We start from the raw sequence: 14,566 nt of genomic DNA on the forward strand, positions 1-14,566 counted from the left end.
CCCCCTTAACCCCGCCCCTCCGTCACTCGACCCGCTCATCCTCCGTTTCTCCCCCAAGCCCCTCCTCTCTACCCCGCCCTTCCACAACTAACCCCGCCCACTTCCCACCCCAAGCCCCTCCTCTCTACCCCGCCCTTCCACAACTAACCCCGCCCACCGCCCACTTCCCACCCCAAGCCCCTCCTCTCTACCCCGCCCTTCCACAACTAACCCCGCCCACCGCCCACTTCCCACCCCAAACCCCTCCTCTCTACCCCGCCCTTCCACAACTAACCCCGCCCACCGCCCACTTCCCACCCCCAAGCCCCTCCTCTCTACCCCGCCCTTCCACAACTAACCCTGCCCACCGCCCACTTCCCACCCCCAAGCCCCTCCTCTCTACCCCGCCCTTCCACAACTAACCCCGCCCACCGCCCACTTCCCACCCCAAACCCCTCCTTTCTACCCCGCCCTTCCACAACTAACCCCGCCCACCGCCCACTTCCCACCCCAAACCCCTCCTCTCTACCCCGCCCTTCCACAACTAACCCCGCCCACTTCCCACCCCCAAGCCCCTCCTCTCTACCCCGCCCTTCCACAACTAACCCCGCCCACCGCCCACTTCCCACCCCCAAGCCCCTCCTCTCTACCCCGCCCTTCCACAACTAACCCCGCCCAACGCCCACTTCCCACCCCAATCCCCTCCTCTCTACCCCGCCCTTCCACAACTAACCCCGCCCACCGCCCACTTCCCACCCCCAAGCCCCTCCTCTCTACCCCGCCCTTCCACAACTAACCCCGCCCACCGCCCACTTCCCACCCCAATCCCCTCCTCTCTACCCCGCCCTTCCACAACTAACCCCGCCCACCGCCCACTTCCCACCCCAAACCCCTCCAACCACTCGCCCCACCCTTAATGTCCTCAAGCCCCTCCCACCCTACCCCGGCCCCACTCGCCTCGGGATTACCACGTGGTCGCGCTGCGACTGCGCGAGGTGGAATCGATCCCCCCCCCTCCTCCTGGAATCGAGACGCGAATTGATGAAACCATCGGATCGAAAGGGATCGCTAGGAATCGAGCAGGTGGTGATGTTATGACATTGAGAAGAAATTATAATTTTTTGAACGAACGGTAGGAACTCAGATCGAATGAACTGGCGTTTGACTCTCGCTTCACAATTGCAGTGGTTGCGGGTTGCTACGGCTGCGGTGATAACAAAACGCAGAATCGACCGTCGGCATCACGACCGCGGATCGCTTCTCCGGCACCGCGAAACCTCGGAGCCGACTGTCGCAGTCACGGAGCTCCGCCAATCGCGAGCCGTTGATATAACGCCACGTGACGGGACCACGCCCGCGCACGTGACCGGCCACACCCAGCCACAAGGTCAGTTCGTGATGCCAGGTTAGAGGGAAGGGTCCCCTCCAGATCGACCTCATTTCCATATTCATAAACCAATATTGATGAACCCGTCATATGACGGGTTCATCAATATTGGTTGACGGGTTCATCAATATTACATTGAATTAAAAAGACTGCAATTTTAAGATTGTGTTGAATTTATTCAATAAACAAACACAAAATCTCCTTATATCACATTTGGTGTCAATTGACGAATAGATTATTTATTAGTATTCTGTAATGGTGTGCAAAACGAAAAGATAAAATACAAAAACAGGGGGCACTTACATTTTAGCAGATGTGGCGCTGATATATTTTTAGAGAAAATTTATGATTCTTGTAACAAACTAATAATTAGTTACAATTTTAATAAGCCTTTCATGAAAAAAACAAAATTTGCACGAAAATACACATAGCCTAGACCAGCATTACACACAGCGTACAGTGTCAGGCGTTTAGCACAGATCACCAAAACTACATAATAAAATGTGTGTGGCTCTATGTGCGTGTGTGAGTTTATGTGTCAGTCGATGTGTGTATGGCAATGTGTGTGAGAGTCCATGTGTGTGTGCGTCGAGATGTGTGTGTGTGTAAGTTCATATGTCTGTGTGTGTGAGTTGATGTGTGTCTGTAAATCGATGTGTGTGGGTCCATGTGTGTGTGTACGGCGCTGTGTGTGTCTTTTTTAGTTCCATAGTTCATTTATTTTGGTATAGCCCTGTGAGTCATTCGGCTCTTGAATCGGGTGCAACCGCAACAAACAAAAACACGAACAAGAAAACATCTTAAAGCGACTATGTGACTGTGCAAACAGAAAATCCATGAAAAAAACATCAAAATATTCCTGAAATAGCACCGTACACCAACGCTGTGTGCAAAAATCCCAACAACAAGACAACTAAGATTAAGGCCATCAGTCTAACTCCGTACTACAATAAACAAAAACATGGCCAAAACCAAAAAAAACGTTTTCGAAATCACCAAAATAAAAGCCATAAATGCATTGTAAAGTAGTACGTTAGGAGTAAGTCGAAGAGGTAGCTTAAAGAATGAATAAATACGGAGAACAACTCTTAGTCGATATGTCTGTCTTTGTAAGTCCATATGTGTGTGTAGGTCAATGTGTCTGTGAGTCTTTGTATGTGTGTGTGTGAGTCCATCTGTGTGTGTAAGTCTATGTGTGTGTGAGTCAATGTGTGTGTGTAACTCCATGTGTGTGTGTCTAAAGTCGATGTCTGTCTGTGTGAATCCATATGTGTGTGTGCGTGTAAGTCGATGTGTTTCTATGTGTGTGGGTCGATATCTGTGTGTAAGTCGATGTGTATGGCTGTCTTTTTTGCCCGGGTAATGCCGGGTACTTACTGCTAGTTTATATATAAGACTAAGGGGAAGTACCCGGCGTTGTACAGCTGAAAAAGCACACACACACATCAACTTACACACACACCGACTCACACACACACACACAGACATCGTCCCACACACACACACACATGGACTTATACACACACACATATGGACTCACACACACAGACATCCACTTTAGATACACACACATGGAGTTACACACACAAATCAACTCACACACATATTAACGTACACACATACAGCGACTAACACACACACATAAGTAGACTCTCACACACACATCGACCTAAGCACACATATGGACTTACACACATATCGACTAAGACACACACATATAGACTTACACACATGGACCGACGCACACACATCAACTTACACACACACATCGACTCACACACACACACATACATAGACTCGCACAGACATTGGCCTACACACAGATACACATATGGACTCACACACACAGACATGGACTTTAGATACACACACATGGAGTTACACACACATATCAACTCACACACACATATTGACTTACACACACACATCGACTGACACATACACATATGGAATAACACACACACATATGGACTCACACACATACAAATCGACGTACACACACACATGGAGCCATGCAAGACACAGGCACACATCGACTGACACACCTGGACCTAAACGCACACACATATGGACTCAAACACACACATTGACTCACACACACACACATCGACTTACACACACAGAGACATCGACCCACACACACATCGACCTACACGTGCACACATATGGACTCAAACACACTCATCCACTCACACACACTCATCTACTTAAACAGCAATCCCCGATGATGCCACAGCTAGAGCTATTTTCTCCCTCTGGCGAACCTTAGCGAGGAGCAGGTTGAGAACAAAGGTGTTCCTAGTACCGCCAGGTGCATCAAGGAAAAGAAATACTCCATTTTTTGTCTCAATGTCTTCCAAGATTTTCGTGTAGGCTTCTCTTTGTGCATCCATCAGCTTTGGTTCATTTTTCTCAATACATTTAAGAAGCTTTAAACCATCATAGGATATTTAACGTAGGATCTCATGAGCAAGGGCATTAAGGTTGTCCCTGTAGGGTTTCGGTAGTCCCATAGACGTGATGTCTTTTCCACCAATGGAGTGCAGTTTGTCCTCAAGGAGAATGAGGGCCTGTTTGAAGATAACATCAGAGAAGTTGACGTCGAGGTTTGAATTTTCTCATTAAGCTCCGTGGAGGATGTCCTCACTCATGCCTTCTTTGTAATTTTTGCCAGAGTCCCATGGGGATAGATGGGCTGCAAACTTGAAGATGTATGCAGAAGAGCAATGTCAGTTGGAAAGGGGACTGAGTAACAGAAGCTTCTGTCATAGCTTTATGAAGATGGTGATCATGCGCAAGAATTGCACGAAGTTTGCAAGCTTCCCTGTATGTTTGACAGACAACTCCTCCCACTGTTTAGAGATCTTGGAAAGTTTTGGACCCTTTGGCAACATGGAGAAGCATTGGGAGAAAGTAGCACTGCTGATTGTTGGGATTAACTGTGTAGACTCTTCCTAAGGCATCTGATTCACCGTCAGCAGCACGTCACTTCCATTTTTCTAGCAGTCCATGTATAGTAGGAGAGAACTTTATGGTAGAGCAGGGAGGCAGCAAATGGGTCTCTTGGGCACAAAAGAAAGAACGCCATCAGGGTGGTATCTTGTTGTTGGCATTTCCTTTGGTGAAGTAGATTCGTTGACCATTTTGGAGGTGAACTGCCAAATGGACGACTGTGGGGGAACGCTCATGGATGGGGAAGCCAATAATTCTCCAAATTGCTTCATTGTTGCTGATATATATTCCTTGAAAAAAAGTTTTACCTCATGCACACTTTGCCCCTCTCTTTTGCAAGGCAAAGAAAGCCATGTCAAAACCTTTCTTGATGCATTGGCAAATATATTTGATGGCTTTTGCAGAATAGCAGAATTTTACATTAAAGTGGGCCTGGAAGATCTTGCACAGAAGAGGGCAATTGGGAACGATTCACCGGTTGACAACCTTAATTTCAGAGTTAGTGGCAGGTCTGAGCGTTATTTGAAATCCACCATGCTCAGTATTTCTGTGACGATATAGAGGATAGCCATTATGGGCCGACTGAGTGTATTTCAAGTAGTTTCGTGGATACCTCTTGGTACACCTGTGGTCTTGCATACATGGCGCATTTGGATAGAACTGACCACATGGGCCAAGGACCATTTGCTTGCAGACCATGAAGAAAAAGGGCAGGGTCTTGGTGGGGGTCAGGTAGCCCAGCACTGATAAATGTGTCAATGTGACTTACATGAATTGTTTCCCTCATCCGTAACGAAATGTGAGCATGAGGAAGACGACGTTTTTGCTACCCAATGGTGTGGCAAGTTACTGCTTGTCTAGCTAAAGACGCCGCCTTCGTTGGTCGTAATAAGCATCATGAGGTAATCAACTTTGAGTTTAAAGACCCTTGCTAAGATATCATGTCTGTCTGGTGGCTTTTGGTTTAATTTGGGATTGCAAGTGAAGGTGATAAAGAGATGGGGCCTGCCATATTGGCTGATATACGTCATGGCATCCTGAGTCTTCTCATGCATGTATCTTGGTCGAGCTGTGAAGGATGAAGGCAAAATAACGAGTCTGCCCACATTCTGAGCGTTTGCATCTCCGTCGGCATTGATGGCGTCCCAGAGATGAGCATACTGTTCACACGCAGGCAGTTTTGATTCAATTGAATGTAAAGAAGGCGCTCACTGTCAATGTTGGCATACTCATCGACAACATACTGGTGAAAGACGTTGGCGCACCATAATATGTGGTTTCCTCCTCTGTCCAAGATCACGAAGGCATAGAAGCTTTTTCAAAGGAGACAGTTTTGTGAGGATGTCTTTGTCCTGCAGCCTTGTAATTGAAGGAATCTTGACGTGGTACACATCTTGGCCTTGCGATAGAATGTGCTATTGTAGGGCATAGTATGCTCCGTTTGTGTCAGGAAATCGTGCGATAGTGTTTTCTTGGTATGGAAGAACAATGTCTCTCTCACAATGTTCCTCACCCACCGTAAGAACAGCAACGTCAACAATATTTGGGGCATTGAACCTCCCTACGTGCTCCCCGCTTTGGTGGAAAGCAAAGGTGCGGTACAGAAAAATAAAAATGGTTGATGTTCCCGCCAATGTAACAAAACGATATACAAAATTTAATGGGCTGTAGCTAAGAAAGTCCAACGAATTTAGCAGTATAACATAGGAATGAGCATCGCAATACTACGTTTCAGTAACTGGCGTGATGAGAGCAATTGAAACAATAGAATGCATTTAAGAAATAAGCTGAAATAAGTATACATTATAGAGCAGCAGTACGCATGGGTAAGTTGAGAAGCAGGCGACAGTCTAGATTATAGACTGCCAGTATGCTGACTCAATGACATAAGCATTGCTAGAGTCGACATAATAAGCTGGCAATAGGGTCAGCAGCTGAAAAAACAGGATACAGTCTACATGAAAGGCTGGCAGTACACTGAGTGAGGTAAAGAAGCAGCCAACAGATAATAGACTGGCATACAGTCATAATGCCCAAAAGCTAAATGAGCAGTGTAGATAAAAGAGTGCCAGTGCACTGACATTAATTAATCAGCAGGCCACAGCACAGCCTGGCAGTGCACTGGCACATCTGCATAAAAGACGCCTAAATAAGTAAATATTTAACTACTTAATAATGAAATCCTAGTTGTCTACACAGAAACATTATGAATGTAATATTTGCAAAGACATTTGTTGAATAATAGTAAACAATCTACGTGAGTTATTAGCGAAAGAAGCAAATCAATTGTAACTAACATTGCCGTGGTGAGGCCTAGTCCCGTGCAGAGCCTGCGGACTTAGCTAGATTGCCCAGCTGGCCGAGGTGGCTCCCTGGCAGGCTGGGGCCTATGTGTGCCCCCCCCCCCTCACCAACAATGAATAAGACTATCTAAGCGCTATAATATATATCTAGGGACTCTATAGTAGTAACTGCATGCATCAGGGTGGGGGGAGGACATAACACTGCGAGGAATTAACCTCAGCATCTTGTGTATGTTAATAGCATTGCATTAATAGAAAATTTAGCAACCAAATCTCGAAAGATTATTTGTCTATACACAAACATTATAATAGTAATATTCGCTAACTTAATTGTTGCATAATAGTGAACAATATACGTGAGTTATTCGCGAAAGAAGCAATTAAATTATACTTAACATTGCTGTGGTGAGGCCTAGTCCCGTGCAGAGCCCGCGGCCTCGCCTAGATTGCCCAGTCGGGGGAGGGGGCACCTTGGCAGGCTGGGGGCTGGGCCACTCCCCCTGCACGCGCTACAATAATGCAATGTAAGCGCTATAATATTAATATCAATGGCCGTGGACCTGCTGACGGAAGGTGACGTCACAGCCGCGGTCCCAACTTAGAGTCGCAGATGGGGAGAGGTGCCATGGCAGTCACGGGACTGAAGGCCGCACAAGGAGGAGGATCGCCTGCTAAGGAGGGCCACACTTACCTGCTTTTGCTGCGGCCAACCGGGGCACTTCGCGCGGGGATTTCAGAGCCTGTGTCAAGCCCCGACGACATCTCCGGTGCCCCCGGCTCTATCGACAGCTGCACCCCAACCCCAACAGGCGAGTCGCGACACATCAGACACTCGGCCTGTGTTACAAACTCAGGCATCTAGGTCTTAAGGAAGTCATCGCCATCTCGCATCGCACTCATATGGCCACTGGGCAGCAAGGCTTAGTTACACAGGGGTGGCCTAGCTTGGGGACTTCAGTGGAGGAAGTTAACTCGTCAGGTGATCGCGGGCGTTGTGGCAGCCTCGGCTGTGTCGGGTTGTATTCAAGGAATTGAGGTGCGTGTGTTAGTTGATACGGGTGCTTTCGTTACCATTATATCGGATGTGATTTTTTACTTGTTACCGATCAGGGACCGGCTTGTTAGGCCAGTAATGAACGCGTGTGTTGCGGCGAATGGTGGTAGTATGGGGATTATAGGGCAAATAGAGGTCCGCGTCGAGATTGGAGAGATTGCAGTTGTTGGGCTGGTACAGATCTCGAGGATGCTGGTGGCGCCCTGTCTTCTAGGCACGGATTTTTTTTAGTAAAATGCCCCTTAAGATCCTCATTGATCAGGGCTGTGTGGAGACGACTTCGGGCCACAAACTATTGTTTTTGCGGTCCCCACACAGGAGTACAGTTGTAAATATTACGGTCCAGGCTCTTGCCAAGGACTCGGTGCAAAACCCGCCAGGATCGCAGATGTTGGTCCCGCTGTGCTATTGCAAGCGGTCACAGGTAGCGGATCCTGAATCGGGCATCTTGTTGACTCCGTCGAATGCGGTGACTCGGAGATTGGCGCTGGTTGGCGCACAGACAGTCGTCAGCCTCAACCAGGAGCCGTTCTTGCAGATGCTCAATGCAGGCCCGGAGACGGCTGTGGTTCAGATGGGGACGGTGTTGGCTCACGCGACAGCCACGTTTCACGAAGGTGATGGTGTTGCACGCGACGAGATTGTTGGCGCGGCGAAAAATAATGTTACAATGGACGAGACGTGTGCGGAAGTGCTATTTCTCCTTCTACCAGCCCTTGGAGAGTGCCCGTTGTGCTCGTTAAGAACATGATGGCAGGCTGATATTTTGTGTGGACTTTCGGAAATTGAACAAAATCTTGGTGGCCGATGCGTACCCGCTTCCTCGCATGGACGATTCCCTGGACGCATTGTCCGGTGTGGATTTTTTCTCTACTCTCGACTTGTTAACGGGGTTTTGGCAACTTCCCCTTGACAAGTCGTCAAAACCTAAAACCGCGTTCTACAGTATATGCCCCAGGGACTTTTGCATTCGGCCTCGGCCACTTTTCAGCAGTTGATTGAACTCGTTTTCGTTGGCCTGCAGTGGGACTCCTGCCTCATCTACTTAGATGACATCATTGTGTTTAGCCGAACTTTTGAAGAACACCTCCAGTGACTGCGAGCTGTTCTTGTTCGAATGCGATCGGCTAATCTGAAATTGAAGCCTGCTAAATGTAAATTGCTGCAAAACTCTGTGCGATACTTAGGCCACATTGTCAGTGTGAACGGGGTAGCCACGGACCCCGAGAAAACGGCGTGTGTGCGGGACTGGCCGACCCCCAATTCTGTGGGGGAGGTCCGAAGTTTTGCTGGGTTTGCGTCGTATTATCGTAGATTTGTGCCACAATTTGCTTCAGTGGCTAAACCACTACACACCTTGATGGCTAAGAACCAGTGAGGGTCGGAGGAAGAGGATGCGTTTATAGCTCTTTGTGAACGCTTGGCTGACGCTCCCCCACTCGATTGCCCAGATTTCTCCCTACCCTTTGTTCTTGACACAGACGCTAGCGACACGGGTATAGGTGCCATCCTTTCCCAGGTTAAAAATGGTGTGGAAAGAGTAGTCGCATATGGTAGCCACCTCTTGTCTATGGCTGAACAGCGTTACTGTGTCACCCGTAGGGAACAGTTGGCCATGGTTTACTTTATACAACAGTATAGGCCTTATCTTTACGGCAGGGAATTTGTGGTTCACTCAGATCATGCGGCCCTTCAGTACTCCCTCAGAGTAGACTAGCCCTCCGGGCAGCTCTCCCGTTGGCTGTAGATTCTCCAGGAGAACTCGTTCTGAGTGATGTACCATGAAGGAATATGGCATTGTAACGCTGACGCATTATCCCGCTTGCCTCAAGGCAATAGCTGTGGGTGCGCATCGGGCGCGGGTCATTGTAAACCTCCGGTGACAATGCCCTCAGCTCTCATGGCAGCGCTTTGGGGACTGGAGCCTGCTGAGGAGGTCGTGCCGGGGATATTGTTTTTCACCTTGCGCGTGCTTAATGAGGAGGATTGCAAATGGAAGATGTGTCCCTTATGACCTTGCGGCATCAAGCGGAAGCAGAACGATAAGGGTCCGCTCCCTGCGACGGCCTGCGAGCGGTCCTAAGGGACGGTCTTTATTATGATGGATGAGAATGGGTCACACCGTCACCGTGTTGTAGTTCCCACAACGTTGCAACGCGATTATTATTGGCCGGGGATGTCGAGCGACGTGCACCACTTCATTCAGGGTTGCAGGGAATGCGTGCATAGGAAACCGCCGCTGAGAAAGTCACAGCCTCCATTGCAGTGTATCTCAGTTTCGCGCATCAATGAGTTGGTCACACTCGACACCAGCGGGCCCTTTCCTGCCACGCAAAGGGGGAACAAGTTTCTCTTGGTAGGGGTTGATTATTTTTCACGATGGCCTATGGCCCGGCCGCTGCCCGACCAGTCGGCAGCCCCTATCGCGGATGCGTTTTTGCATGGATGCGTGTTGGACAAAGGGTGCCCCCGAGCAGCTTCTCACGGATCAGGGGCGGAATTTTTCCTCTAAGCTGCTACAAGAAGTTTGCGATGCGCTAGGCACTAAAAAGATTTGCGTGTCCCCGTACCATCCCCAGGTGGACGGGATGGTAGAACGGCTGCATAGGACCCTGACATCTATGCTCAGTCATGCAGTCAGCGCAGCCCAAACTGATTGGGATCTGCATGTTCCAGGAGTGTTGGCTGCGTACAGAACGGCTCCCCACGCTTCCACTGTATTTTCGCCTTTTTTTTCTCATGTACGGGAGGGAGAGTGAACCTCCTATGGAGATTCAATTGGGGTTGTCAGAGAAAAAGGGAAAATCTAAATTGCCTGCACCTTTAAAAATTACTTTGGAACGTGTCTCGGCAGCTCGAGAAGCTGCGAAATTAAACACCGCCAAAGCACAGGCGGCCAACGAACAAAATTCGGGGCAAAAAGACCATGAGTTGCATCGGGCTGTGGGGGATCGGGCGTGGTTGCATTGCCCGCAAGTGCCATTGGGAATGTCCCCTAAACTGTATTGGCCATGGCAGGGTCCTGTGGAAGTGGTAGAAGTCAAACGGCCGCAGTGCTTGCGTATACGAGTTGGCCGTCGCCGTTGATTTGTTCATCCGTCGTGGTTGAAGCCTTATATTCCTCCTCGGACTGACACCTCATCTCCAAATTGTATACGGCCGGTGTCTGTTATGTCCGACGAGCCGGGGGAGACGCCAATGGAGAGCGTGCATGAGAAGGATTGTACTGTGCCGCCCACAGCTTCCGGACTCCGAACCGACGGGGCCCGTGATCTTGCCGAACGCGCGGAGTCGTTGACCGAGACGGAAGCTGCGACACCGGAAAAGTCGGGAGTGGAACCACCTTCTTCGAGTCTTCGGGTGGAGCCCACATCTTCTGTGAAGAAGATTGTCCCAACGGATGGACCGGCGTTGAGGACTCGGTTCAGATGTGTTAGATTTCAGTGATCAAGAATATTACATTGTATGTGTGTGTATGAGGGGACTTTGGGGGGTTGCGCTCGTGTGTTATATAGAAGGGATTTTTTTATTTTTCTCTCTCTGACCCTCTTGTTGTTCTCTAACCTCCCTGTTTATTCCTTCCCATTCATTGCAGATCGTTCTGCCTTATTCAAAAACATATTGTGTTGATTCTAGTTACGGCAGAACTCTTCCTGCCTCGCGTGCATTTCGTTATTATTATTAGCCGGGACGGCTATCTTTTAACCACGGGAGGGGGGGGGGGGGTGGGGGTGATGTGATGTAATGACAGGGTGACACCTGTCGGCCTGAATGGGGTAATTGCGGTAATGCCTTATTATAGGTGGGCATATCTGGTGTAAAGGTGAAAGGCGGAGTTAGTCCAGAGGCTCCAGGAACCTGCTCAAAGGTTCTGGAAGGGGGTGTGGCTAGAGGCGGGGCTTGGCCATGCTGGGGCACATATAAGGGGGGGCCGAACCAGAGGTTCGGGTGCTGTTGTGGGTCCTGCGTCGTTGCTCGTCATCATCTCTTCGTCTCCGACCACATGGCTGATATTCTTGGTTCTTTCGGTAAAAAAAATTGAAAAAAGTGGCGTTTTTTTTTTTCAAATTTTGTTTTGGTTTTCACACCTGATGATGATTGCTTGTGTTGCAGTCGAAACGTCGTGAGAATTTTATTGTTTTATATTTTTATTATCTTATTGTTTCCCTTCTACGTGACTTTACCGAAAGAACCAAGAATATGAATCCCTGCAGTCACGAAAGCTTTAAATTACATGGCTGATCTTCTGCAAGACCCTCTCCGTCGCTGTCGCTGCGCTAGTTGGACAGCTAGCATAGCGTATGCCGAAGATGGGCTATGTGTTAGGATTGCCTATGTGTAGTTGCATTGCTGATCATTGTTTTAACGCAGTGGGCTCACACGAAATTGACTTGTCCAAGACGAAGGTACTCTGCAAACCCACCGGCTATTATCAGAGATTTGTTCATGAAGCCATCCAGATATTTAAACACAGACATAACTTCAACCGAGAAGATGGGTACAAACTGAACAATCATTGGAAGGACGTTATTAACCAGGTAAAGTCTTAACTGACTGATGTTTTCATCCTACCTGCCAATGTCAGCTGTTATTTCCGACTCTCCGTGTGTCTCTTTCTCTCTCTCTTTGCGCATCTCTCTCCTATCTCTACTCCAGTGGCCCGGGTGCTGCCGCGGGGTCCACTTTCTGCCCCGCCTCCTCCCCCCCCCCCCTTCTCTCTCCCCCCCTACTGCCGAGGCCTATATAACCTTGTGCCACGGCAGATCTCTCGCCTACTTCAGCAGTTTTTTCTTGCTGTAGTTGTCCCACCTGATGACGATCGCTTGTGTTGCAATCGTGATCTATTATTTTTCTACCTACGTGACTTTACCGAAAGAACCAAAGAGTGAGGTAGAGATGATTGAGGGACAGGCCAAGCAGGAAGTGGTGAAGGAGGTAGAGGTAATTGAGGCAGAGGACAAGCAGGACATGTTGAAGAAAGTTGAGAACAAGTTGGAGGAGACATAAAAGAGGGCAAGGGAGGTGGGGTTCAGAGGAAACTTGAACTAGAGGCTGCATAGGAATGACAAGAAAGTTTATGAGGTGAAGGAGATGAAGATAAAAGAGAAGCTGAGGGACAGTGAAATGAGAGACAGCCCAAACAGGAAGTAGTGGAGGTATAGGTGATTGAGGTTGAAGCAATTGAGGACGGGCAAGGGAGGAAGAGATGATTGAAGTTAAGTCAATGTAGGTGCCAATCAGGAAGTGGCGAAAGAGGTAGAGGTAATTGAGGGATAGGCCGAGTGGTGAAGAAACTTGAGAATGAAGTGTAAGAGAGACGAAATAAATGGTGAATGAGGGAGGGGGATGGGAGGAAGCTCAGAAGTCAGAGGAAGACCATTGAGAGCAGAATAAAAAAGAGGATAATCACATCGCATCTCCTGAGAGAGAAAGGAAACTTCCTGGTGCTGGGCGATTCGGAAAAAACTCCTTTCCTGCACTCAGCAGCAGCAGAAAGATCAAGGGGAGGATCATCAATGAGGAGACAGAGGAGGGCCGAGACAAGGAGCCCAAGGAAGACTAAGAAGTGGTGTTCTTAAGATATGGACGTGGAGACACGGATGCGTGCCCAATACAAGACAATACAAACTGATGGTCGCCATGAATTGGACACGTACACAGTTACACACGCGCACACACACGGTTGCGTTTCCAGACACATGCTCATGTCTTTATAACTTGTAATAAAATTAATTTGTGTTTCTTGCCACGACTATACTTAATTAATAACTCAAGTCAAGGTCACGAGGTAATTGTGACCCATGCCAGTGCATACAGTACCTCGGGCAATTACTGAAGATAGGCCAGGATAAAAAAAATAATACATTTACTATTTTTTACATTTCCCAAGTAAAGCCCACTGAGCTATGGGCTCTTTTTTTCAGAAGCTGCCTGTACACAAATGATAGCTCAACGAAGTAGCTTATGTGAAAAAAAAAAATTTAGAAGAGACGGCAATGTAACCTGATTGAGCATGTCTCCCTAGGTAAGATGCAACTGTTCTGTATTGTGTATCAGGCGGTGATCATCTCACCTGGGGGACAAGTTCATTTGGTATAAGGCAACAGATTGGAGCTAAGATAGAAACGAAGTCTTATTAACACAAGGCATTAACACCAAATGCTAAGCATCCTAGAAGTGCCTTGGCCAGACTCTACAAGCCTTAGTTATAAACAATGAATCACAAGGGTCCTTAAAGAGCCTTATCCCAGCTCTACGAGCTTTGTATTTAACAGTGGAATCCCAAAGGATCTGAGCCTGTTCTTTACAATTCCCGCCTTCAACCCATGTTGACCATCGTGCTGGAGTATGGTCAAATAACCCCCATGACCCGCACAGTGTGATGGGCCGCTTCCAGCAGTGGAGTAACATGTGCTGTGGGTTCCTTCACGCGGAGCCAAACCCCAATTAATGGAATTGGTCAAAGATCCAAATGTAGCAGGATCCTCCCAAAGAGGGCCTTGAGACTGAGGCTTGCCGAGGTGGATAAATACTATTATTATTACCTCTTCAAATAATACTACTAATAATGTACACTTCTATTGTGCCTGCCACCTGGTGCTCACAATGCACTGTCGAACACACATGCAGACCCGCACCAATAAAACCCCACCCCAAAACAGACGTTTTAAGACATATAAAACGCCCTTAAAAATAATTGCATCTTAAAGCGCGATTTCAATAAAACGAGGGGAAAGTCAGCAGAGCAAACGTCCAGTGGAAGTGTATTCCACAGCCTCAAGCCCACACGAGCAAAGGCCCGATCACCCATCCTAGCGAGACATGACCACAGCACACACAACAGGCCAGGCTCGGACGACTGCAGTACTCTTGTTGGAATTTATGGGTGAA

At 48.3% G+C, this 14,566-nt stretch overlaps 1 long non-coding RNA gene across 2 annotated transcripts; it reads left to right on the forward strand.

The window, feature by feature from the left end:
- The first annotated feature begins 925 nt into the window (after nucleotides 1-925).
- LOC142928863 (uncharacterized) lies at nucleotides 926-13,417 on the forward strand. 2 transcript variants are annotated; one of them, XR_012945175.1, is made up of 3 exons: nucleotides 926-1,366; nucleotides 7,195-7,430; nucleotides 10,917-13,417. It is a non-coding gene; the product is annotated as an uncharacterized LOC142928863 (long non-coding RNA). The 2 variants fall into 2 exon arrangements; XR_012945176.1 differs by having other exon boundaries at nucleotides 7,207-7,430.
- The last annotated feature ends 1,149 nt before the right edge of the window (nucleotides 13,418-14,566 follow it).

This window comes from Petromyzon marinus, chromosome 24, assembly GCF_048934315.1.
Source record: "Petromyzon marinus isolate PM22_M1 ecotype Great Lakes invasive population chromosome 24, UKy_Petmar_22M1.pri1.0, whole genome shotgun sequence".
Lineage (NCBI taxonomy): Eukaryota > Metazoa > Chordata > Hyperoartia > Petromyzontiformes > Petromyzontidae > Petromyzon > Petromyzon marinus.